This window comes from Grus americana, chromosome 29 (genome assembly GCF_028858705.1).
Source record: "Grus americana isolate bGruAme1 chromosome 29, bGruAme1.mat, whole genome shotgun sequence".
Taxonomy (NCBI): Eukaryota; Metazoa; Chordata; class Aves; order Gruiformes; family Gruidae; genus Grus; species Grus americana.
In genome coordinates this window covers 1,065,355-1,088,772 of record NC_072880.1, presented here as the reverse complement: position 1 = coordinate 1,088,772, position 23,418 = coordinate 1,065,355, and the positions used below count along the sequence as shown (strand labels likewise).

Below are 23,418 nucleotides of genomic sequence, written 5' to 3'. Positions count from 1 at the left end.
ACCAGAGCCCCCCCCTCCATGCCTTCTTTCAAATAGAGCAACAGCCCCAGGAGCTCAGGCTGGCCCCTGCCCTGATTGCTCATGCGTTCCAGATGTCATCTTCTCAGGCCCATGGCTGGGACCACAGATTGTGTCCACTACCCAGCTGCTAGCACTCTGCTTGATGCCTGCCCAGCTGGGGTGCAGGAGGGGCCTAGAGCAGGTGGAGCTGGGTTGGTGGGAGCTTGGTGCATGACCTGACCATCACGTGCATGCTCCAACCATCACCTGCGTGCTCCAACCATCATGAGTGCTCCAACCATCATGAGTGCTCCATCCATCACCTGCGTGCTCCAACCATCACATGCATGTTCCAACCATCACATGCTTGCTCCATCCATCACCTGCGTGCTCCATCCATCACATGCATTCTCCATTAATCACAACCACGCTCCAGCCATCACGCGCATGCTCCAGCCAGCCAGGCCTGGCTTAGGGAAGACACGGACAAGACCTATTCCCTGGAAAGAGGGGCTGGAGAGGTCCAGAGGATGGCGAGGGTGTTGTTGCCTCTGCACACACTAGGGTCTTCATCTTCGTTAAAGCCTCCAGGCACGCACTTAATGTTACCTCTCTAATAATAATATTTCATCTGCCTTATCTGATTAGGTTAGGCTCATTTGATTTTTGCAAAACACCTTTAATCACCTTGCAAATTCCCCATCATTATAAACAGAGCCACCACAAACATTTTCAGCAATCCAAGTTTTATTTTCAGCAATCCTTTTTTTTTTTTTTATATGCAAGAAAGGCAGTAGTAAAAAAAAATAATTTTAAAAATATGAACAAGACAGAGGCTGAGAAAACATTAACAAGGCCCTGTGCTTTCTGTTAAAGTGCCTTCATTTCATTATCATTAAATTTGCCTAGTAATTAGATTTCGGTGCATGAATATTTTAAAAAAAAAATGTAACAGACAGGCTGTCAAAAAAAAGCACGACAACATCAATTCGATAATTTTTTAGACAGAGACATTCATAAGCAATTAACACAGATTTCCTGGGTTTGGAGACTTTTTTTTCTTTCTTTTCTTCTTTTTTTTTTTTTCCTTCCAGCCCTGTGTTCTTCACCTGAAATCAAAAGAAAATGACTGTAAACATCAGCACTTCCATTTCTGCTGGGTTTTTATTTATTTATTATTATTATTATTATTATTATTTCCCTGGTTTGCCAACACACTAACATGATCCCAGTGCCATTTTTCTCTCTCGCCAGCCGCACGGAGCCCTCACTTAGCATGCTCCGGCACTCCTCTCCCCCGCCTCCCACCCCAGCCTTGCTAAACACAGGCAGGCACGAGGTTGGGTCATCCATCAGACCTCCCCACTCCTGCAGGACCAGATTAAATTAAGGTTGCATGAAGCTTCTGTCTTGATCTTCAGGCATTTCTGCTGAAAACAGTGATTTTGATCACTATTTGCATAATTGTACAGTTACGTATTCACCGGGTCCCTAATTATACGATCTGTGTTCGACACTGCTCCAGACGAGGGGAGGTTTGCGAGGGGCATACTAAACCGGCTGCTCGGCTGTTAGCCCCCTGCGCCCCCGGGCCCGATCCTGGCTCCAGGTGAGCTCCAGTGCGTCCCCGTCCTTCCCGCAGCTCCTCCCTGAAGGTTTGTGACCACCAAATCACAGCGGGGACAACTCCGTCCTTGCCCTCCCCGCCCTATTTGGGTGTGAGACATGCACCCAGAGCGATGCCAGCCCCGAACAAGAGGGGGTTGTGGTTGGGATGCTCTAGAGGGACCAAAATGACCCTCTGCAGAGCCAACATCCTCCGATTTTCACCCAAAGGGATGCAGTCCAGGCGCAGCACCACGCGCCTCCGCCTTGCCCACACTGCGCATTTCCAACAGGACCAAAAAGTGGATGGGAAACATCGTAGTCCCAAATGTGCCCTTTGTTGTGGGTTTTTTTTTTTTTCTCCCCTCCTCAGCGGTCCCAGAAGAACCTCACATGCCAGAAAGAAATCCAACCCGGGGCGGGGTGTTTGCTGGGATGATTCAAGATCTGAGCTATTTTGGAGGCGGGGGTAGCCCAGGGTAGGTTCACTCCGTGCCTGGAACCAGCACAGATCCCAAACTGGATTTCCCACACGACCGCTACGGTGCCACCAACCCCGTGGAGATACCCAGGAAGGAGCTGGTTGCTCCCGATCGGCTTCTCACGCTTGCAGGGTACCAAGTTCCTGCTCCCTCCTGAACTCTTCATTTGGAAAGCAGCAACATTTGGGGGATTTTATTTCAGACAGAGCTTCCAAAATTCCTGGGTTTAGTCCTAAATCAGGACCAAACACTTGAAATACTCTAGAAAAGGGGCCTTTGTCCTCTGCACAGGAAGGCAGCTTGTCCTCTGCAGACAGGTAGCCAAAATGATCTTTGCAGGTCTTAAAGAACATGCACCAGAGCTAATAAGCACACTGGGAAGAGAAAACAATAACAAAAAAAACCTCCAAACCCCAATTATTTGACCTAACCATACACAGATGTTAAAGATCTGTGTCTATGTTCTTTTTTATTATTGCTATCATCTTCATCATCATCATCATCATCTCTGGCAAATTAAGAATACACAAAACAGCCACACACAAAGAAAATCCTAGACCTCAACTCAGGTCATGCCTTCCTAAAATCTCCTTTGCAAGGTTTTATCGGCAAGAGCAGGGAGTGGAAGCGGTTGGTACAAGCAGCTGAAAGACCAAATCAAAAGCATGTGAGCAGATTAAAGAATCAATCTCTCCGTTTGATGCAGAGGAAATCCCACTAATTATAAAGAAGGGGCTTATTTCCTGGAGTCACTCTGTTTGAAGTCATCAAAACTAGTAATACTTAATTACTCTACTTTATGGAATATATAACATCGAGCCCCTTCTCCCACTCGCCAGTTCTCTGATGCCATCGCTGGCGCTGGGGTTTCCAGGGGGTTATGGTGATGTTCCTCCTGTACCTATGCACTTATTTATTCAAATGAAGCCCTTAACAGCCCTCGCATGAGCCTGCGGGGAAGCATTTAAATGTGCTTTAAAAGGAGGTTACAATGAAAAAAAAATAAAATATATATATCCAGAGTGATTTAGCCATGCAAGCTACCTGGCTATTATTGCAAACATGCACGCATTGTGTGCACGCCGTGCCAGCAAACACCTTCAAAATCAGGTATTTATTTAGAATTAAATCAAAGTGAAGGTATTTGCCTCATCTTAATCCTTGGAAGGGGAAGGGGACCGGTAGCGGTGTTACTGAAACACAGCCCTTGAGCAGCCCTACGGACCTTGCTGAGTAATCTTTGAATCCCAAGTAGCTGAAATCTTGCTTTTCTCTTTTTTGGCTTATGGACGCGTCTAGATTACATCCATAGATAGAAGAAAAAACCCCAAAATATTCAGGTATTTTGAGGAAAAGAGTGACAGGTAGGCACGGGATCTTCTCAGAATGGGTGTAAAGATATTTAATATCAAGGGCTGTCTGATTTTCCTCATCTTTCTAAGTGGCTGTAGGGCAAACCTGGTCAGAACGTGCTTTGCTCAAGGGTCAACAGCTGCCAGTCTCATAAAACACCACACTAAGATTCCGGTTTCTGGAGCCAGGTGATTAACATGGAGGGGAATCGTAGCTTTCATTAAAAAAATAGAGCAATAATCATATTTTTACAGGTTGAGAGAAACCTTGAAAAATGTGACCCAAGAGATTTAGGTGGGAAAAGGCAAGTAAGTGCCTTTTTCTTTTTTATTAAGCCTTGCCATTCTCACTGCAGTCTCAAGGAGAGCTGAATACTCCCACGTGCATCGCTGGTGCTGGAGCTACTCCCAGGACCTGTGTCCTCAGGCAAAGCCACCCCTGCCAGGGAGCAAACCCTCTCCCAGGATGAGATTTGGGTCTCTACGCCCATCGCTCTTCTAAAGGCAACCTCCAAGGAGCAGGTTTTATGAAGAGCTGCCCATTTCCATGGCTGGGGAGCACCAGGACAACCCAGGTTTGGGTTTGACTTACTCAACCCTGGCTGGTTATGAGACTTTTTCCCAAATTCCCCTCTTTTTCCAACTAAATTGGTAAATTTTGGAGGGGAGAGACAGGAGCACACCTCTTCATCACCACCTACACACACCTACCAGGGTCTACGGGCACTACGCAGACAACACTACTACTAGTAGCAATAATAAATCTTGCTGCTCCCTCCTGGAGTTTCTCCCAAATAAGTGAGTCCAGCTGGGGGATCACACGGAGATGTGGAGCTATGCGCCGCTGTTTGAAATTCTGCACATACCACCCCGCGTCGGGAATGCCCCAGGAATGCTGCTGCGGAGTCATGAGGCTTCACAGCCAGGAATTGGGGGTGAAAAGGGTTTGGGTTGGGTTGGTTTTTTTTTTTTCCTAAGATGGAAAGGGAAGAAATCTGCTAAACCCAAGTTTGACCTGACTGGGAAATGCAACTGGGCTCCACACAAGCTCAGCTGGCCTGAAAAATCCCTTTTAAGATGTCTGAGCTTTATGAAAACACCAAGCTGGAGCACATCTCTCAAAAAAACCCCTCTGCCTGCGTAAGGACCCTCACGATTTTGCTGTCGGTGGGAGAACGGGCAAGCGCCACGCTCGACAGCATCCACGCCACAGAGGTTGGCGTCGCGCCGTTCCCTGTGCTCACACCTTCCGTGGTGGTTTTTGCAGATAAGGTCCCAGAAACGCCCCAGAGCTGCTGGGCTGTGCGGGAGGATGGATCCGCAGTGTGGCATCCGCACAGACCCGGAGGAGGAGGACCCGGTTTCCAGCCCAGAGACACATCTGCTCTGTGTCCCCAACCCTGCACGGCCCCACCGAGACTTTCTCTGCTTGGGGTTCTCCTTTCGAGAGCGAGCATCCACCTGGAGAGGCACAGCCTGGAGCTCTCTGCGCTGCATCTTTTACATGCTTGCATAAAATGAATCAAAATCATATTTCCCTGAGCACCACGGGGACCATTCCAGCATTTAGCTCCTTGCAGGTGATGGGAATAGTTCGAGCTGGTCCTGAAATAAAACTTTCACGTCTCAGTCCCTCTGGAACTGAGAAAAACCCCAAGGTGAGCCTATCATTGATGATTTTTTGCCTTGCCTCTTCAGCTCTAAGGAGGAAAAGAAGGATCCGCTGCGAGGTGAACATCCCCATCTTTGCTGGCTGGTAAGAGAGCAGCGAGAAAGGAATTGGATTTTATCCAAAGCGGCTTTCTAGGGCTGGAGACTTTCTTCCCCGCAATCTATCACGGCCACAGGCAGCAGCGAGGAGCAAACCTGGGTCTGGGCTCCAGGTCTCCGTCTCAGCCAGGAGAGCGATGACCTGCTGCGGGTGGGAAGGAGCCCAGGCTGCAGCCCTGCTGCCCCGGGGATGGGCTCTGGGCAGACAGACAGACTTACCCCCCTGCCCCGGTTCTAGCCCTGTCCTCCATCGGAGCTCCGTGACAGGAGCACAAGTGAAAGTTTTGGGCGCTGCCCTGAGGCCACGGGCGATGGACATTTTCCCAGTGCAACCTCAGAAAGGGATGCGGCCTCAAGCAGAGGCAATTTCTGTGCCTGGAAAATAAACACACCCGCAAGACTTAAACCTTTCCCTAAGTTAAGCACGAAGACTGAAACGCTCTGCTCAGAGGGGCGCGGGAAGGGGGTCCGGCTCCCTGTTGCCTCTCCCCAGAGGAAGGGGCGAGCAGATCCCCGTGGCCGCCGTCGAGCGAGGACCTCGCTGTAGCCCGGCCGAGGTCTGTTTGTCACTTTTCCTTCATTATTTGCAGTTTGTACACAGGCGTCATTAGGGATTCATTCGGTTTCCCTAGCAGCAGGCATTAGTCTGGCTTCCCTTTCCCCCTTCTCTCGCCAGCGCCCTTTATTTTTAGTGTCTTATTTACAGTTTGACAGAGTAACTGTAACCCTTGCAAGCTACTCCAGCGGCTTTAATCGGGGGAATAATGGGTCCTGTCTGGCGATGAATAGAATTTAGGGGACAGATTGTTCCACACTCGCCCGGTGGGGTAATTTATTTATGTGCGCACTTGTCAGGAGGAGAAAGGGACGGGGGATCTGTATGCACCGAGGACACTGCCGGCGCTGAAAGGGAAGGGAGAATGGAGCCAAACGCCCCAGATCCTGCTGCCCCCCCCTCCGGCAGCTGAATGCCTCCGGTGGCCGTGAACTTGGAGGGGCCGAAAGCCCCATTCCCAGGCCCTCGGCACGTCAGCGGGGCCGCCGAGTGGCTGGGTTGCCGGCAGCGGGGCTCGGGGCTCCAGATGGGTCCGGCTGCGGCGGGCAGCCCTCCCCGGCACTGCCCCGCATAGCCGCGGCGCAGGGAGCACGTCCCATAGCAACGGTACAGTAGCCGGAGCACAGCGGGGGTCTGGGAAGAGAGGCAAAGCCCTCGGAAAAATACAGGATGGGTCCAGACAATGGCCCTCTCTCATATCATAAATTACACGGCGGCGACAAAAAGGGGACGGATCCTGCCCTCTTCCCCGCTCCCACAGCCCGTGCGCTTGCTGGGTGCTGGTGGGCTTCCTTGGGCACAGTGGCGGCACGAGGGGTTTCCAAGATGCCACCATCTCCCTCCTAGCCCATGACATCTTCTGCACCCTTTCCCTGTCCCCCAAAGCGCATCTCCTTCGCTCCGCAGCATCCCTGCTTTCTGCCCCAAAATGCTGCCTGAGCATCCACCGCCAGGGCACCGGAGTCGTCCATCACGCCGTGACTGTGGTCCCTCAGCCAACGCTAACCGTGCCCAGGATCGGGGAGAAACGGCTCCTGGTCCAGAGATGGGACGCTTTCTCCTTCTTCCGCTCTTCAGAGAAAAGGCCCTTTTGCCCCTTTTTCCTCTCTCTGGCTCAAGGTCGGGAACATTTTGCATCTACGGCAGCAACGTCTCAACTCGGCATCTCCCAGGAGCTTTTGGCCGGGGCCGGACCAGGCTCCATCGCAGCCGTCCCTGGGTTCCCGTGCAAAGCAGGACAGCAGGATCCACCGAGCACCAGGGCCACCTCAGCCAGGCGATGGTCCCCCTTAGCAGAGAGGATTCGCCCCTCAGAGACCCCAAGAAGAGGTGGGACAGGTGTGCAGGGGTGTCCCTTCGCACCCAGGCACGGAGGTGCTGAAGCTCCACCAGAATTTGTTGCTGATGTCCTTCAAGCGTCTCCCCGCTTGGCACCCTTCCTTTCCAAAAAAGCCTTACAGTTAGCGTGTAATTACACTTTCTACCTAAGTGAAGACCCTTTTTAAGTTGCCAGTGTGATATAAAACACCCCTGGCCTGGCTACACACTTTTCACACCCGTGTAGCCGTTTTGGCTGCAGGACGAGTTGCCTTCATCGCTCCGTTGGTAGAGTCAGGAACGAAACCGCCACGGCCGCAGACTCCCATCCCTGTTAACAGCCGCCACGTCGGTACAGAGCATCTTTCTGTTCCTGGGGTTTTACCACTTTACCGGTGTAGTGGGAGAGATGCCTAGATCTGGGGGAGTCGGGGGAGTCTGAGCGTGGGCAGACATCCAAGCAAGCACCCAGACCCACCTCACCCATCCCAGGTTCCTCTCCTGCAGGGGAGGATGCTACAAGGACCACGGTTTCTGGCTACATTAGACCTCAAAGCACGCAAGCAGCGAGCTAGTGGATGGCATAGGAGGACTAAACCAGACCAAGATGTCATCTCCAGGCCACGGTGCAGAGAGTACAAAGTCTTTTCTGGATCTCCGCTGGCCGGAGGACATCCCCTGCGATGTTCCTGGCATTTCTCTGCTGACGCCACGGGACCGAAGGCGATGCGCTGGCTGCTTCGGGAGCAGAGGTCTGACCGATGGCCCCCACGGCTCGGTCCCAGGGGTGGTGAGAGCGCCTGGGCATGCTGGAGCAGGGCTGCACATGGAGGTCTAGCAAGGTGGGGACAACATCTGCCTGGACACCGGGACAGGACCTCACCCCGGGGGCCCTCCACCAGCTCACAGCTGAGGGACGCGCTGCCCAAGAGCCTATTCCAGGGAAGACCTTCCGCTTGGCAGAGAGATTGAGACATCTCCTTGCTCGGTTGAGCTCAAGCCAAGGCAAGAGTCCTTGCACACACTTAAAAAAAGTGAGAAAAAGGTCTTTGTGCTGGAAACCCATGGGGTTTTCGCTGCCCTGTGCCATGGGCGAGCGCTCCGGCGGGTGCGGGCAGCTCGACTCACGGGGGTCAAGGGCAGCCCCTGCACTGCTCCGTCCCACTGTGAGAGGAGAGCGGTGACAATCGGCAGCGAGACCTGCGGCACGATTGCGTTGGGCCTGGGGGGGGAACCCCCTCGTCCGGGTACAATGACTGTCTATTCTGCTGATCACAAGCCTAATCCTCTTTGGTTTTTAATTGGCATTTGGGCTAAGCTGATTTAAACCTCTTCACCTTGTTGGGTCCCCCCCTCCCCACTTCTTTCTTTTCTTGGGGTGGGTTTTTTTGGGTTTGGTTTTTTTTTTTTTTGGACCAAATAACAACGCTACCATCACCAAGTCCCCGGCACAATGACATCTTTGTGCGAGGGCGAGAGGAGAGGAAAGGGGAAGGGAGGGGGAGAAGGGAAATGTGCTGAACCCGCTCAGAAACAATGCGGAGTTTGTGATTCAGACTTGACCACTGGCAAAGGACCCGCTTCAGCTGCGCCTGGTTAATAAAGGCACTGTCCCTTCCCAGCCCCTCTCCCCCTGCCCATCACCTCCGCCTCAGGCCAGCTGCCCACCGCTGCAGGCTCTACCTGCAGTCCCCATCCCTCAATGGATGCAGCATCCCCGCGCCCTGATGCGACCCACCGGAGCGGTACCCGCATCCCACCCTGGTCTCACCGGCGAGGCTCCGGCGTGCTGCCTGCAGGGCGATGCGCAGCGGTGGGACGGGGATGTCCTGGTGTCTTCTCTGCCCCATCCATCCCCAAATTGGTGCTGGCGTCCCCATGCCGAAGCCCTGTGCTGGCCGGCAGCCCCAAGCAGCCTGTATGGATCCTGGTGCAAATCACGATCTATGTCGTGCTCCAGGCCAGGGTCTGCTGGCTGGGGGAGGAGGAGGAGCAGGAGGGTGCAGATGGGATCAGCCGTGGTGAGGGGCTTCTGCTGAGGGTCCTGCTAGACAGGTCCTGCTGACAGCTCCCGCGCGGCTTTTGGAGGGTGGGGTTTTGTTCCATATAGCCCCCACTCCTGGGTTCGCGTTGTAGTGAGCCGATCTGAGTTAAAAACAAAAGCCACAGAAACACCCTTATTACCCTCTTTCCATTTAAAAGACAAAAAACCCCCAAAACCCCAAACAAACCCAAAGAAGCCCAAAGGAGCCCTTTGTTCCTGCGGGTGGGAAAGACACCTCTCACGAGGTTTGAGGATTATGAGTTAACAAACCAGCGATAACAGGAGTTAAACACAGAACAAAATCCAGGGTTGTTCAAGACCTCGGGCCGAGTGGGCGGCGAGGAAGGCGCTGGCAACCGTGGAGCTTTTGGGCCCTCTTTTTCCCCATAATGTGGGTCACCGTGGTCTCGCAGCAGTCCCTGAGCGCTTGCTATAGGGACGGTCAGCCCATCCCGGCAGCGTGCCGGTGCTAGAGACTGTCCTGGATAAGAGCTTATGGAAAGCCTTTAAAAAAAAAAAGATAAATCCACTTACCAGGCAATTCCCTGTGAACTTTCACTGGGGCCAGAGACCCACGATTCGCCAGCCAGAAAATGAGCGGAGCATCACGTAGGGTGAACCCGCGCTCCTCCCTAGCAGGGAGAGAAAGAAAAGAGGATGGGACGCGTTAAATGTCAGCCCTGTCCTCCCCCGGCTGGATTACAGCAGAACAGGGAGATTACGGCCACGTTCCTGCTAAGGGAAGGAGGAAGAGAGAAGTCAGTTGGAAAATTCTCGGCATCCCTGTGACCGTCCTGGTTTCCAAACCTGAGCCCTGCGGAGATGCCCCGGCGAGTCTCCAGACCCGTAGGGAGCGAGAGGAGCCGGAGTCTGCTCCGGGGGGATTTGAAACAGGGGAAAGCTCTCGTGGCACCGCCACCGTCCCTTGTCCCCGCTGAGCGTGGTGCCAGCCAGCGTCCTGCCGTGACAATCCTGCCAGCGCCAAGCATTCGAGAATTACGAGGCAGGACTGAAAATTATAAATCTAAGTAAAATAAAAAAGACTTTTTTTTTTTTTTTTTGTGTTTCCCTCCTCATTTGCCTTCTGGGGAGCTGCGTTCTCCAGGCTTCCCTCCCTGCCCAGCGCAGAGGCTGCTCCACCGAGGCACTTCAAAGCCAAACCCAAACCCAGCAGCACCCTGCGACCAGAGGGATTTATCCAGACACCGAGAAAGCCGGGCTGCCCCGGGCGCTTTGCTGCGGCTGAGCCGGGAGGGACCCATCACCGGTTGGAGCCGTGTTGAGGGAAGATGCTTGGCTCAAAGGCAGAGCCCAGCATGCTGCATCCCTGTGACCTCAACCCCAGCACTGCGGGGTTTTCCCCTTGCCGACGCAGCGGGAACCAGCAGCATCCCCACCTAAAAATAGCAAAAATCGAGCAGCCGCAACCCTCGTGCTGCCAGCCGCTGCTCCATATTGCTTTGGAGCATCCTTACAGAATTATTTTTTATTTTAATAGTATATTAATATTCACTTTATATATTTTTCATCTGTATAAACTCTGCTTTCATCCACAGCTATTCACAGGCTGCACATCGATTTAAGCACCCAGTGCAGAATTTACTTGGCTCGTTTAATAGAGGAAGGCGCTTGGGCCAGAGAAAGAGCCTTTTCTCCTGCCCATTAGTCCCATAAATCATTGATAACGCTACAGAAATCAGAGAGACAATCCGATTCTGTGGAAATTAAGTGATGAAGAGCGAGCGAGTGGCACTGGCGGGAGCAGAGCCGGGATGCCCAGATCCATCCTCTCCTTCCAGCCCCGCTTCCGACCCATCAATGTGCCCCGTTCCAGGGTGAGAATGAGAAAAAAGGAAGAAAAAAAAAAAAAAACAACCCAACCCCCCCCCCCCAGTGTGGACCAAAGGTTATAAATAAAAGCAGTGAGAAATCAAAATCAACTAAGTAGGTGCAGCTTAGCCAAATAGCTAAGAGCCTTAGCGCATTTTTGCAAGCTTTAGGGAAGCGTTTCCCATTCCTGAACAAGCAGGTTTGGCAGGCGGAGGGGAGCACGCAGCTGCAAACCCTTCGCCGCTGGGGCTGGATCTGCCGACGGGGCCGGGGAGACCCCACAAGTTCGCAGGGACACCCCCTCCCCCAGCGCTGCTTCGGGTTCGAAGCATCGCCATCCCCGGGGGAACGGCGGCGGAGGCCACTGGAAGGGACGCGACAGTGACGGTCACCACTTGTCCCACCTTCCACATCCCACCAGGGACCGGGATTGAGCCGAGCAGCGGTTCCCCATGGGGACGACCCCAACCAGGAATGTTTGGGGCTCCGGCATCAGCCCAGGGGGAAAAAAAAAAAAAAAAAAAGGAGGAAAAAAAAAGTGATTTATTTTTCTTCTAAGGATAAATTTCTGGTTATTTTTAATCTGCTTTCAAAAATTCTCGTCGCACCAGGGTTAAACTCACTCGGCGTATTTAGGCTTTTAAGTTTTCTAGGTCTCATGGCAACAGAAGGATGGGGAGAAATTAAAAAGAACAACAAACAAGGCCTCGTATAACACCAAGATTTTCACCTAAATCACAAGCCTCTCACAACGGGATCGTCGAATAAAAACACCCCAAAATATTTCAAGTGCTGTAGTAAAATTAATCAGTTCACACCCCACCAGGTTGTGTGGTGTGTAAAGTGATTTTTTTTTTTTTTTAAATTTTATTTTTCCCCCCCTCTCATATTAACCTCAGTGCAATAACTTCCTACCCACAAATCTTCTGGACCGGGTGAAGCCTCTCACACCTCTGCTCATCACACACAAGAAGGGGCTGAATTCTCTCATTTTTCACATTTTTTTTTTTTCCCCTTCCTAAACAGCCACGAAATGGTCTCAGCGACAGAAAAATGAGTATATTGAATTTTTCTGGTCCAAAAAAAGGGGGGAAAAAAATTTAAAAATTAAGCAGCCGTTTCCCTAATACTATTGCAATACACAAACAATTAAATGACATCTATTGCGACCAGGAAAAAAATTCTGCAGCCAAGCCTCAAAACCCACAATATCCCCATGTGGCGTGGAGGTCATTTTAAACGATAATTAAAACAAAACAAAAAAAATTTGGTAAAAAAAAGACTGTACTCTCGCCTTCAGTGCCATCCCCACTGCAAAAACTGAAGGTGAAACAAAAGGAGGTTGATTTTTTGGGTGTGGATCGGTGTTTTTTTCACGTGGCTGGGGGCGGGGGGGGATGTTTCGTGGCCACGACGCCCCGTGCCAAGACCATCGCCGGCGGGAAAAGGAAAATCCCCGCGGCCAAGGCCCGGACGAGCGACCCACGGAGCCCAACGCCCCACGGCGAGGCCGCGGTACCCGGGGGAGGCTGCGGTCAGGATCCATCCCCATCCCCGGGATGCTGCGGGGGATGCAGCCGACCGCGTGGCGAGGACCAGAGGGAAAGAGAATCGGCCATTTTACACATCGGCTGCCTAAAATGGTGGCTCCCACCTTTTTTTTTTTTTTCCTTCTTTTTTTTTTTTTTTCCCATTTTTTTCCCCCCCTTTCTGCTACCGTTTCAACACGCATGCACCCGCGGGGAGGGGAGGGAGAGGGGCCGCGGCCCCCCGCGTGCGAGGGCGCTGGGAACGGGAGCCAAGATGGAATTAAGAGGGAGAAATTAAAGGAGGGGAAGGGGGGGAGAGGGAAAAGGATGCGCTTCGCCTCGACACGGCCTATCCGCCGTTGGCTTTTGTGCGCCTCGCGGAAGGGAGATGCAGGAAGGCATCGAGGGGGGGAAAAAAATGGGGGGAAAGAAGGGAAAAAACCCAAAAATAAATAAAAAAAAATCAAGAGCGTTTGGATGAGGATGGCGAGGGGCAGGGATGCGCGTGGGGTGCGGGGGAAAAAAAATCTTCCCTTCTTTCTTCGCCGACCCCCCTTCGCCCTCCCCGCAATCCCGCTTTGACTTTTCCCACAGAAGTAGCCAACCTCCAAGAATGCAAATGACATTCATTATGCAAATGCATGCAAATCAGGTTTAACTATCGGAAGAAGGGCTCGGAATTTCTAATGGGTTAACTCTTTCGCGCACAACCCAGGATAACAAGAGCCCCGTGTCTTCCTCGGGGCTTTGTGCTTCCTCGTCCATCCCTGGGCACTCCGACCCGCACCCCTCGGCGGGTGCCCCGTGGTCCCCAAGGAGGGCGTTGGGTGGAACAAAGCATTGGGGGAAAAAAAAAAAATCCAAGAATAATAATAAAAAAAACCCCAACACATTGGCGTGGGAGCGGCTGCCCCTTCGTTAAACACGCTGGCAGGAGACGAGACAAAGCAGGCTTAAATGTAGAATTGGGGGGGGGGGGGGAAGGAGAAAAAGAGAAAAAGAAAAATAAAAAGAGAATATGAAAAAGAAAAAGAAAAAAGAAAAAGGAAAAAGAAAGGAAAAACAAAAAAGAAAAATAAGAAAAAAGGAAAACAAAAAAAAGAAAAAGGGGGAAAAAAGGAAAATACTATTTAAAAAAAAAAGAAAAAATTATAAAGAAAAGGGAGGGAAAAGCAGGCCGCTCTCGGCAGAAGGTGAAACCCTCCCCGTGATGCATCGGCAAAGGGTGATGGCAGCCACGAGGGTTCGGCTGTTTACATCCAACCCGCTCGCCGGGACGGGCACAGAGCCACCGTCTCTTCGTCTGATGGGAAAAAAAAATAGTCACAAAACACACCGAAATCCCGTGCTTCGGGTTGTTTTGACTTTTGCGTTGAGAACAAAAAAAAATAAAAAGATTAAATGACAGAGTTTCCTTCAGGGCCCTGATCCGCATCCCTGTGACCTGCCCCGGGATGCTCCGAGGGGATGGGAAACGCGCACGGCATCAGCAGCGTGTGACCACCGCCTCGCTCCTCCAAAAACCTCTGGAAAAAAAATCCCAATTCTCCATCCCAGCCCCGAAAACGCAAAGGCCTCGGTGCTGGGAACCGAAACAGAGAAATCCCGAGTGCATAACCTCGTGCTCAAACGTAGAGATTGCAGGAATTAAGAATATTACAATGAGCTGTAAAGCTGAGAAGTAGATGCGTTGCATAATTCTGAATATTTTATAGCGATGCTGTTATTGATTAGCAATAATAATGCATTTTAATATTATTGCTCTGTTTTGCCTAAGAATTATGCCTCATCTGCACTAAAATCGCTCGAATTTTCTGTTATTTTCTATAGCTCCTTCCAATACCCACATTTCATTAATTTTTTTTTCCCCATCTGCTCAAAAACTCTTGTTATTTGAGCTGGAAGCTGTTGGGGGCAGGAGCAATAATCTGTGCTAGGGCAAGAATTTCCCAAATTTTAGGGGTTTGGTTAGAGACACCATAAAAATGATGGTTTTTATGGGCGGTCTGGTGCGCTCTGAAATGCAGGAACCCAGAACTACTGGCCAGTTATTAAAAAAATAACCCCTTTTATTTCATTAATCTGGTCCCATCCTGGTGAGGCCTCTGCAGAGTGTAAAATATTCAGCACTTCGGCAAACCTCAAGTGTCCAAACAAAAAAAACAAAACCCACCCAAAAAAGTGAGCCAGCCCCTTCCCTACTAAACAAAGATGAGGGGGGAATAAATTAATAAATAAAATAATAATTTAAAAAAAAAAAAAAACCAGCAATTTGGGCGGTTTTATTTGTCTTCTGGCCTCCAGCGCGCAAGCAGCTCGACATCTGCGAGCCTTGCTCCGCTCCCTTCATCTGCCTTTGACCCCGAACCCCAATTTCCAAGTTCACACATAATTCCAAACCTGGAATTGGGCGATTTTTTTAATTTTTTTTTTTTTGGGGGGGGGGGGGGAGAGAATAATTATTGAAAATTCTATTTTAAAAAAATAAAATAAATAAATGGAGGCAGAGAAAGCCAAGTCCTGGGTGGAAAAAAAGGGCTGGAGGGATGCTGGTGGGTGCTCCAACCGGCGACGCTCGCGCCGACAGCTACTTATCGCTAATGACTAATACGCACCGTCATTATCATATCACAGTGCTGAGAAAGCAAACTTCTCTAATGCTTTCTTACGAGCACGCAAATAGCATGTAAATTGTCATTTACCCACGCCGGTAACTAGTTGGGATTCGGTTTAGCAAATACCTGGTGGCAAAGGCATCCCGGGAGCTGCGGCGGGACGGACTTCGGGCTGTTGGGAAAAAAAAAACAAACCAAAAAAACCCAAGTTTGTGGTTTTAGCACGGTGCCGGCAAGGAGCGTTTGGCAGAAATGACTTGATTTCTTAAAACCTCCCTTGCGGAGTCACGTGAAGTGGGGTTAGGCACCATTTTCAAAGGTGATTTTTAAATTTTTAAATTTTTTTTTAAAAAGGGGCTTCTGTTCATTCACCTCTCTTTTCCCTCACCTCCCATCTCTATCAAATTTCACTATTCACATCGACAAACCTATTTACTCTGTTTTTTTCCCCATCCTTGATGTACGTCTTTGGCCCTGGACTACTGCAGCCAGGGTGGGAAAAGGGATGCTGTGGACATTTGCAGCCTTTACATCACCCTATCAAAAGCAAAAAAAAAAAAAAAAAAAATTCAACTTTCAAAATGTTTTAATCACTTTGCATTAGAAACCGACTGCCAAATAACACACGCTGGGAGTGTTTATCCACACAGGGGGTGGAATGGAGCCTGGCAGCTTTGACAGCGATTCCTTGTGCTAGAAAGAAGGAAAAATAAGAGGTGGGGAAAAAAAAAAATTAGAAAAAAAAAATGACAAAGGAAACCTATTTCTTGACAATAATTTCAAGCGGTCTCTCGACGAGGCCCAGGGGCTGCTCGTCCCAAGAGAAGCGTGCACCGGGACCAAAGCAGCCGGGGCGCTCGACAGCCGAGCATCCCCCGGACAGCCGCTTCCTTCCCCATCTCTACCACCAGCCATTGAAAATCCACGAACAACTGGCCAGCCTTTGCCACGTGCTGGGCCATTTTCTATCAAAAAGCCCTGTTTTTCCCCCCAAAACCCCTCATTTTTTCCGTCCTTGCCAGGGGGGGTGATTTCCAGACGGGATGCTGAGCACTGGGTTTTGCACGGGGCTTTTCCTAAGCCCCGCCATGGAGAAAAAAAAAAAAACCCATGGGCTGGTCTTTGAACGAATCCAGCATCGGATCATGAAAAATTAGCAAAGGATGGAAAAAAAATCTCCTGGACAGAGACATGTGGAAACACCAAGTCCTCGGGATGGGACACGGAGCAGCAGGAGGGTGAAACTCCCCGAAGGCTCCAGTCGGATGCCCCAAACCAACCTTCCCAAACGGAGAAGAGGTTTAAAAGTCCCAAAACGCTGCAGCAAACCTCTTGGTTTTCCTCCCAAGTAGGATCTTTGTGGGTTTTTTTTTTTTTAAGGAAGATTTAGGACTATTAGAGGTAGCAGAACGCTTCCCTCCTGCACGCTCGCAGGGTCACCGGTGACCAGGAGTCCCAAGCAGGAATTAAAGCACTTCTTTAAGGGAGAATCCTGACTTTTCACGACTCCGGTCAAAGGCAAGAGGAAAAGAGGAATTTTGCAGCGGCGACTCAAACCACCACGTGAGAGCGGATGCTCATCTCCTCATGGGATGCAACGGGACGTGGAAGCGCCCTTAGACCACCAAACAATTTCCCCTGGGATCGCAGAGGGGATTTGGGGGTTGATTCTCGGGCCTTAAAAAAGCAGGAGGCAAAGGCTCTCAATACTGTTATTTTTGGAGCCAAAAGGCTCCGGAAATTGTTGGTTTTAACCGATTTTAACTCATCTCACCATGCCCTTTTTTAAAGCCAGCTCACCAACCTTTCCAGGGCCGGATTTTTTTTTTTTTTCTTCACCATACTCAATTTTCCAGAGACTGCTGCTGCTAGCCCTCCGAAAAACCCACAAAGAAACAAACCCCAAGCCCACCACCCTTTTTTTTTTCCCCCTTTTTTTTTTTTTCCCTTCTTTCCCCCTTAATTTTCCCAAAGAACCAGGAGGCGTGAGCACTCGAGAGTCAAATTTGCCCAGGACCCGCGTCCCTTAAGAAAGCACGGCTCATTCGCCTTCCACAAACTCCGCAGCGGCAACAAAAGTCCCTTTCAAGCCCTTCCAGACGCAAGTCCTTCAGCTCAATTAGTCAGGCACACAGAGACACAAAAAAGCCTCCCATTCAGGCTAGTGGCTGGCTGTGGAGGACAAGGGCGAAGAAAGGATCTTTCTCCCACGCTTTCACCGGGTGTCATAACAAGCAGAAAGCCCTCTTACGGGGGGATTATTGGAGATAAGAGCCCGACGGAGGAGCTGGGGAAGAAGCTGGGGTTGGAGAAGTAAAGGAGGAGGGGATGGGGTTTGGAGGATGCGGTTCCCAAGGTGGGGTGAGAGCGGCCGCCGATGGCATCGCGCTCCATCGCGAGTGGTTTTTTTAAAAAAAAATAAAATAAAAATTACGATATTCCCCCCCCCCCGGCCCTGCCCCGGTACACACACGCGCAGAATAATCCCGGTTCTCCATGGCAACCTGCTCCCGTGGCCATCCCTCGCACCGGAGGAGGGAGGCAGCTTGCCTTCGCCCCGACCTTGCCGCCGGCTTGTCCTGGTGTTGGCAAAAGCCTCGGCCGAAATGGGCAGCGGGGACGGGCAGCACAGGCAGGTCTCCTCTCGCTCCCTGCTTCTCCAAAAAAAAAAAAAAAAAAAAAAAAAAATCAATGGTTATCTTGAGCAAAGAGTGGCGAGAAGGTGCACAGCTCCGTGGCAAAGCTCTCCCTCCAGAAACCCACCCAGCCCTGCTGATGCTCCTAGAGATGGGTGGGTTTAAGATTAAAAAGAACTTTTTTTTTCCATTTAAAAAAAAAAAAAAGGAGGGGGATTGGTGAGTTTTGTTGTTGAAAGCCAAAACAAAGGGGAAGAAGGGAGAAAATTCTCCAGAGAATGGGGTTTGTCCGCAAAATCCCAAGGAGGGTCGGTGGCCCGGGGCCACCCGTCCCCTGCGGTACCCATCCAGCCCAGCGAAGCATCCCGAGCCCCCCAAGCTCCCCGCAGGCAGAGGGGTTAAACCCTGCACCTCCCGGCCGAGCCCGAGCAGGTAGAAAAGTCCTCTGGATCCCAACAGTGCCTCGTGGGATTAATCAAAATTCCCGAGTGAATTAGGTGCCTAATTCCCTTGAACAATCGAAGTTATATTCCTAATTCCTCATGGCTTTTCCATTGACTCCATACGCCGCTGCGGAGGCCGGCACGTTTCCAGCTCTTTTCAAAGACACTATTCCTCTCCCGAAACAAGGGGCACAGAGGCAAATTCAAAGCAAACGCTAGAAAATTTAGGGTTTGGGGTTTTTTTGGGGTTTGGTTTTTTTTTTTTTCCTCCCGCTCATCCCTGAGCCCCTACAGATCGCCGCTGCGGGATGCTCCCGGCACCGTTGAGGAGCGGATGACAAGAACATCCAAGTTTAGTGACGTTTTACAAGGATCAGAGAGAGCATAGAAACTCTCCAGCTCGGGGACGGAAAGCCGAGAAACTCTCTCGGAATACATTATCCCATAATTGTAGGGTTTCAGACACTTTCCTCCCAAGCAGCTGGTGCCTGCTGATGCCAGAGAAAGGTTATTTGGCCCAGATGCATTCCTGCCCGGCTCAGCCCGGGAATCCCTGAACGATCCGCTCCTAGGAAATACGTTAAAAGCTGAATATTTCACTCTTGCCCAAAATAGCGGGTATTTACTGAAAGGCAGAGGGGAGGAACGGGTGAAAGAAGGCAGGGTCCTCAAGGAGAGCTCTTCCTCCTTTCCAAAGGGCACCCAGTGCCTCCGAAAGGGCAACGAGGATCTGGGGGACCCCTTCCCCCCCCACCCCGTAGCTCACACACTGATCCAGGAGATTTTTTTTTAATTATTATTATTTTTCCCCTAAAGGGATGAGTTTTGAGCTTCCAGCAGGCAGGCACTTGCTGAAGGTCAAATTAAACCTGGTTTACCTGCATCGACCCGAGCGATGCGAGGCCACAGGATGAGCCAACAGCCCCCCGGAGCCACGCGCATCCCACCACACCAATGAGTATCCAATCTTTTTCATTCCCAACGCTTACTAATCAGCTTTTTTTTTTTTTTTTTTTAACCTCTGAGAGCCTGCATTTTCTGCCTGTCCCAAAGCAAGCTCCACCTCGTGCCCTCCACCTGCCTGCAAAAATCCATCGCACGAGGCCAAGCAGTTAAACCCAGCAGATGCACCCGATGGGGATGCTCCCTCCTCCAACACCAGCATCCTGGCACTACCCCCTTTGTCCCTGCTCCGGCAATACTAAAAGCCCTGAAAGTGGAATTAAAATGATTTTTACACCTAGCCTGGGCTGTCAAAGCTGAAGCTCAGACCACGGCCGTCACCGCCGGGCGAGGATTACACAGCTTAGCTTTACGGTTACAGATGCCGGGTCCAAGTCTGGGCTCAGCCGTAGCAGGAGAAATCCTGGAGTTATACGGCAGCACGAGACTGCGAGCCACTGATAACCGAGGATGGATTCAGCCAGGAGCACCGATCCAAGACCTCCCCGCCAGCCCTGCAGACTTCAGTACATCAGGACACCCCCCTCCAGCCCCATCCCGGCACCGGGATTTGGGGGGGTCCCTCGCCGCGGTTGGCACAGGGCTCCTGAAACCCAAAATCCCCAAAGACTTCCCAGCTCTTTTTCTGCAAAACTAACCACAGCCGTCGCAGCTCTGCAGGTGGCCGGATCCTGCCTGCTCCAAAGCCCATCAGCATCACCCTTTGCCCCTGCGTTTGGGGACAGGCAGCGAGCAGGGAGATGTCGGGACTCACACGCACACGTCCCTTCCGATCTCCGTCCCTGAAAATTCTGCAGGGCAAGCCAGAACGCGGCCCCCAGGACTATTTTTAGGGGTGTCCCCCCCGCCCCGCCACGCTGGCAATGCTGTCACACATGGGCCAGCAAAACCTCCGGCGGCAGCGGCGGGTGACGGGGACAGGCGAAGCTGCCAGTGCAGGCGGCGAGCGCTGCGGCTCCACTTTCACATCCAATCACCCCGGCTGCATCTGAGCGACCTGCCCGCTGGCGGGCCGTCTCCTCCGAGCAGCCTGAAGACCACAGAGCTCATCATTTTCCTTCCAGCTGTCCTCCCCCCCGGGGCACTGCCACCCGTTTTCCTCGGGCAGGGTGCAGGAGAGCCGTCCGGTTCCATTTGCTGGACACCCAGCACCACGTTTACACCCTGGGATGGGGTGGTGGGGGTGGGGGGTGTTGAGAAATCCCCTCTCCCTTTAGCTCCTGCCAGACAGAGACCGGCGCCGGACACCCCAAAGCCATCGCAGGGCGTTGCAAAGCACCTTGCGAAGCACCGCGCGTCGGCGGCCGGACCCACATCTGCAAAGCCGCGGCGGGGCCGGGGGTCAGCACGAAGAGGCAGCTGCCTGCACCCCTCCTCCGGGCCATGCACCGAGATGGGGGTGCGGGGAGTGGGGGGGGCCCCCAGAGCTCCGACGGTTAATTCAGAGCATCGCCCCGGCCTCCGTTCCCACACACCCGCCACTCGCTGAAATTAAAGCGGGGCCTGATCTGATTCCTATGGCGGCTTAGCGCGCCCACTCAGCCGGTTTATCATAATCCCGACATAAAAATCGCTCCCTTGAAAACGCTCGGGGGTTTTGAAGCCCTGATTGTTTGAAGAGGAAAGACTCTGTTCTCGGCACAAAGACGAGCTCCCCTCTCAGCCCCGGTCCGGCGGCTGGAGGCTTCAATAAGCATTTGTGACCCTTGGAGGTACCGGAGCTTTATGCTTTCTCTCGGCGCAGAGATCACCCCCAAACCCAGCCTGACAAGGGGTCCCGGACCGCACGGCGCACGGACCCGACACCCCCAAAATCCGGGCTCGATGCTGGGAACGAGCCGCCGCTGCCTGCCAGCCCTGCCTTGAGAGCACCTTTAAAAGCCATCCCGCCTCCCGTGCAAATCTGGCTGCGATCGCTTGGAGGAAGGAAATATATAGGTGTATTTCCAAACGATATAGATGTACACACACGTACACATTATATCTATGTGGTTTCTTTGTGGTTGCACTGCAGTGCCGTTCCACACCTGCCCAGCCCACGGCGTGCGGGAGCGCACAGGGCCCACAGGACTGCGGCGGGAGGGAGATGCTGGGGGGGGAAAGGGGCAATTCGTGCTCTGTGGAGATCTTGAAGGGCTCGAGCCATCAGGGCCTCCTTTTGTTTTCAGTTTAAAATTGTAAAAAGCCAGCAGAAAATTCCTTCAGTCAGGAAATGTCTGCTTTCCTCAAACACACACAAAAAAAAAATCCCAATTTTTTAAAAAAATTTTAAACTATTTCTCACAGTTCGGGGCTGAGCATTTGCTAATACTATTTATTAAAAAAAAAAAAATCTTTTATCCTTTGCAAAGAAAAAGTTAATACCCGCTGGCAGCATTGACCAGCACGAGTATTTCTGCCGTGGACGTTTGCCAGTGCCCGACCCGCTGTGCCGGCCGCAGCGCGTCGTTCATACGATGAGAGCGGTGCGAAGGGGCTTTGGACTCCAACTGATCTGCTGCATTTCTGCATCCCTGGCATAAGCATTAAAGACAGGAGCTAAAGGCGACTCAGTCGCAAGCTCTTTCCTAGCTGAAAATGATATATTGAATGAAATGAATAATTTTCAATAATTGTATAGCCTCGTTCTTCTCAATGACACCGAATCATTGAAAAATTAGTATACCATTTGCTGCTTTTTTTTTTTTTCCCCTCCAAACTCACCGCTTCTAAGCATGAAAAAGAATGTGGAGAGCTAATCTCTCAATACAGAACATGCACGCGTATCTCCTATTACCATCTCCAGCAGTTACGTAGCCATAAGGAAGAACAGAGTAGACAGTGCTGAGTGTTAACCAGTCAAATCGTAGTGGCCAAGCAAGCTTAAACGGCCACACGTAAGCCGCAATTTGGATCAACGTCATGCCAACACACCGGGCTTTCTTATTGCTAGTGTACTCCAGTAGCAAATTGGGGAGAAAAAAAGGAAAAAAAAAATTTTTTTTAAAAAATCAGCTGTTTTCAAGATTATTCCAGTTTATGTTGCCAAAGGCCTTTGAGAGAACCAAGCAGCCAGTCCCGCCGCTGGGAATGGTCACCCGCCACATCAAAAATCTGAATTAAAAGGAAATCTCCACCCGCACAGAGCACGACCGGGTCCGACAGCACCCCCAGACCGAGAGCCCCGAGGGACCCACCCGACGGTCTTGTCCCCGCGAGCGAGTGGGGTGAAACCAGGTCCCATCCGCCCTGCCAGGAGCACAAAGGGATGGGTGAAGACCTGGAGATGCTTTAGCCCCGCGGTGTCACCACGTCCCCAAGCTGAAGGGGGGGTTCACCACCATTTTAAAGGGCGTTTTTCGCAGCGGGGAATGAGGTGCACGAGCTCTGGAGAGCCAAGTCAGGCACGACGGGCTTTAAACCCGTCCCCTCCGTCACCAACCAGCACGGGCACCTCCTGCCCCTGGATCTGGCCCACCACGCACGGGCTCCCTACGCTGCGGGTCGCTAAATTCCCTGCTGAGTTTCGCCCTCGTCCCAATTCGCATCCCCCCTTTCCTGCTCATGCCTTTGTTATACCCAAGCAAGTGACACCATCAAACATCAGCCTATGGCGGTGCCGCCTTGGCCCCGCACAGACCATGATTGGTCACCTAGGAACACCAAAAGATGATCACACAGCATCGCTTCCAGCCCCTGATTGGACAAAAGGCGCTTTTTCTTCCCCCCCCGCCCTTGAACAAAGACACCGGCCAATGGTGGATGGCACATGGCAGCTCACCAGTGCTCACCCAGCAATAAAAGTCCCTCGTCCCCCGTGGACTCGTCCCCGGGCGAGCCACCGCACCCCTTCGCACGAGGACTTACGGGCCACCGCTCAATGCCGGTGTCCGCCCGCAGACGCATCCCAGCCTGCAAGGATCCCAGCAACCCTTCTCTTCCCGGCTTAGTCTGCCTCAGAGGGATGAAGGAGGAGAGCTCCATGCAGTGACATCCTGCCGCCACCAAAGCCAAGGGCGTCCAACTTCATCCCACAAGATGCTCGGGGTGCGAGCATCCATGGAGGATGCTCTCCCCGTTTCCATGGAGGATGCTCTCCCCCCTTCCACGGACCAAGGCTCAGACACTTTCTGGAGCTGGTTCTCTGTTGCCCTGTCCTCTGCAGTGTCCTTCTCTGGCTGGGGACGAGCCACCAGGCCAGGAGAGCGGCACTTTGCGCTCGCCCAAGGGAGGAGCAGCAGCAAGGCAACAAAGAACAGGGAATAAAATAAGAGCTTGTAAAAACTTCCCTACGCCC

At 51.8% G+C, this 23,418-nt stretch overlaps 1 protein-coding gene across 2 annotated transcripts in view; it reads right to left on the bottom strand.

The window, feature by feature from the left end:
- Positions 1-746: 746 nt before the first annotated feature.
- MEF2D (myocyte enhancer factor 2D) overlaps positions 747-23,418 on the bottom strand; it is a 126,888-nt gene continuing 104,216 nt past the window's right edge. For both annotated transcript variants that reach the window (XR_008574383.1, XR_008574384.1), the window contains exons 13-15: positions 9,661-9,758; positions 8,854-9,227; positions 747-1,109 (exon numbers count right to left, since the gene is read on the bottom strand). The gene's annotated coding sequence lies outside the window, so the exon portion shown is untranslated. The remainder of the gene's footprint in view (positions 1,110-8,853; positions 9,228-9,660; positions 9,759-23,418) is intronic.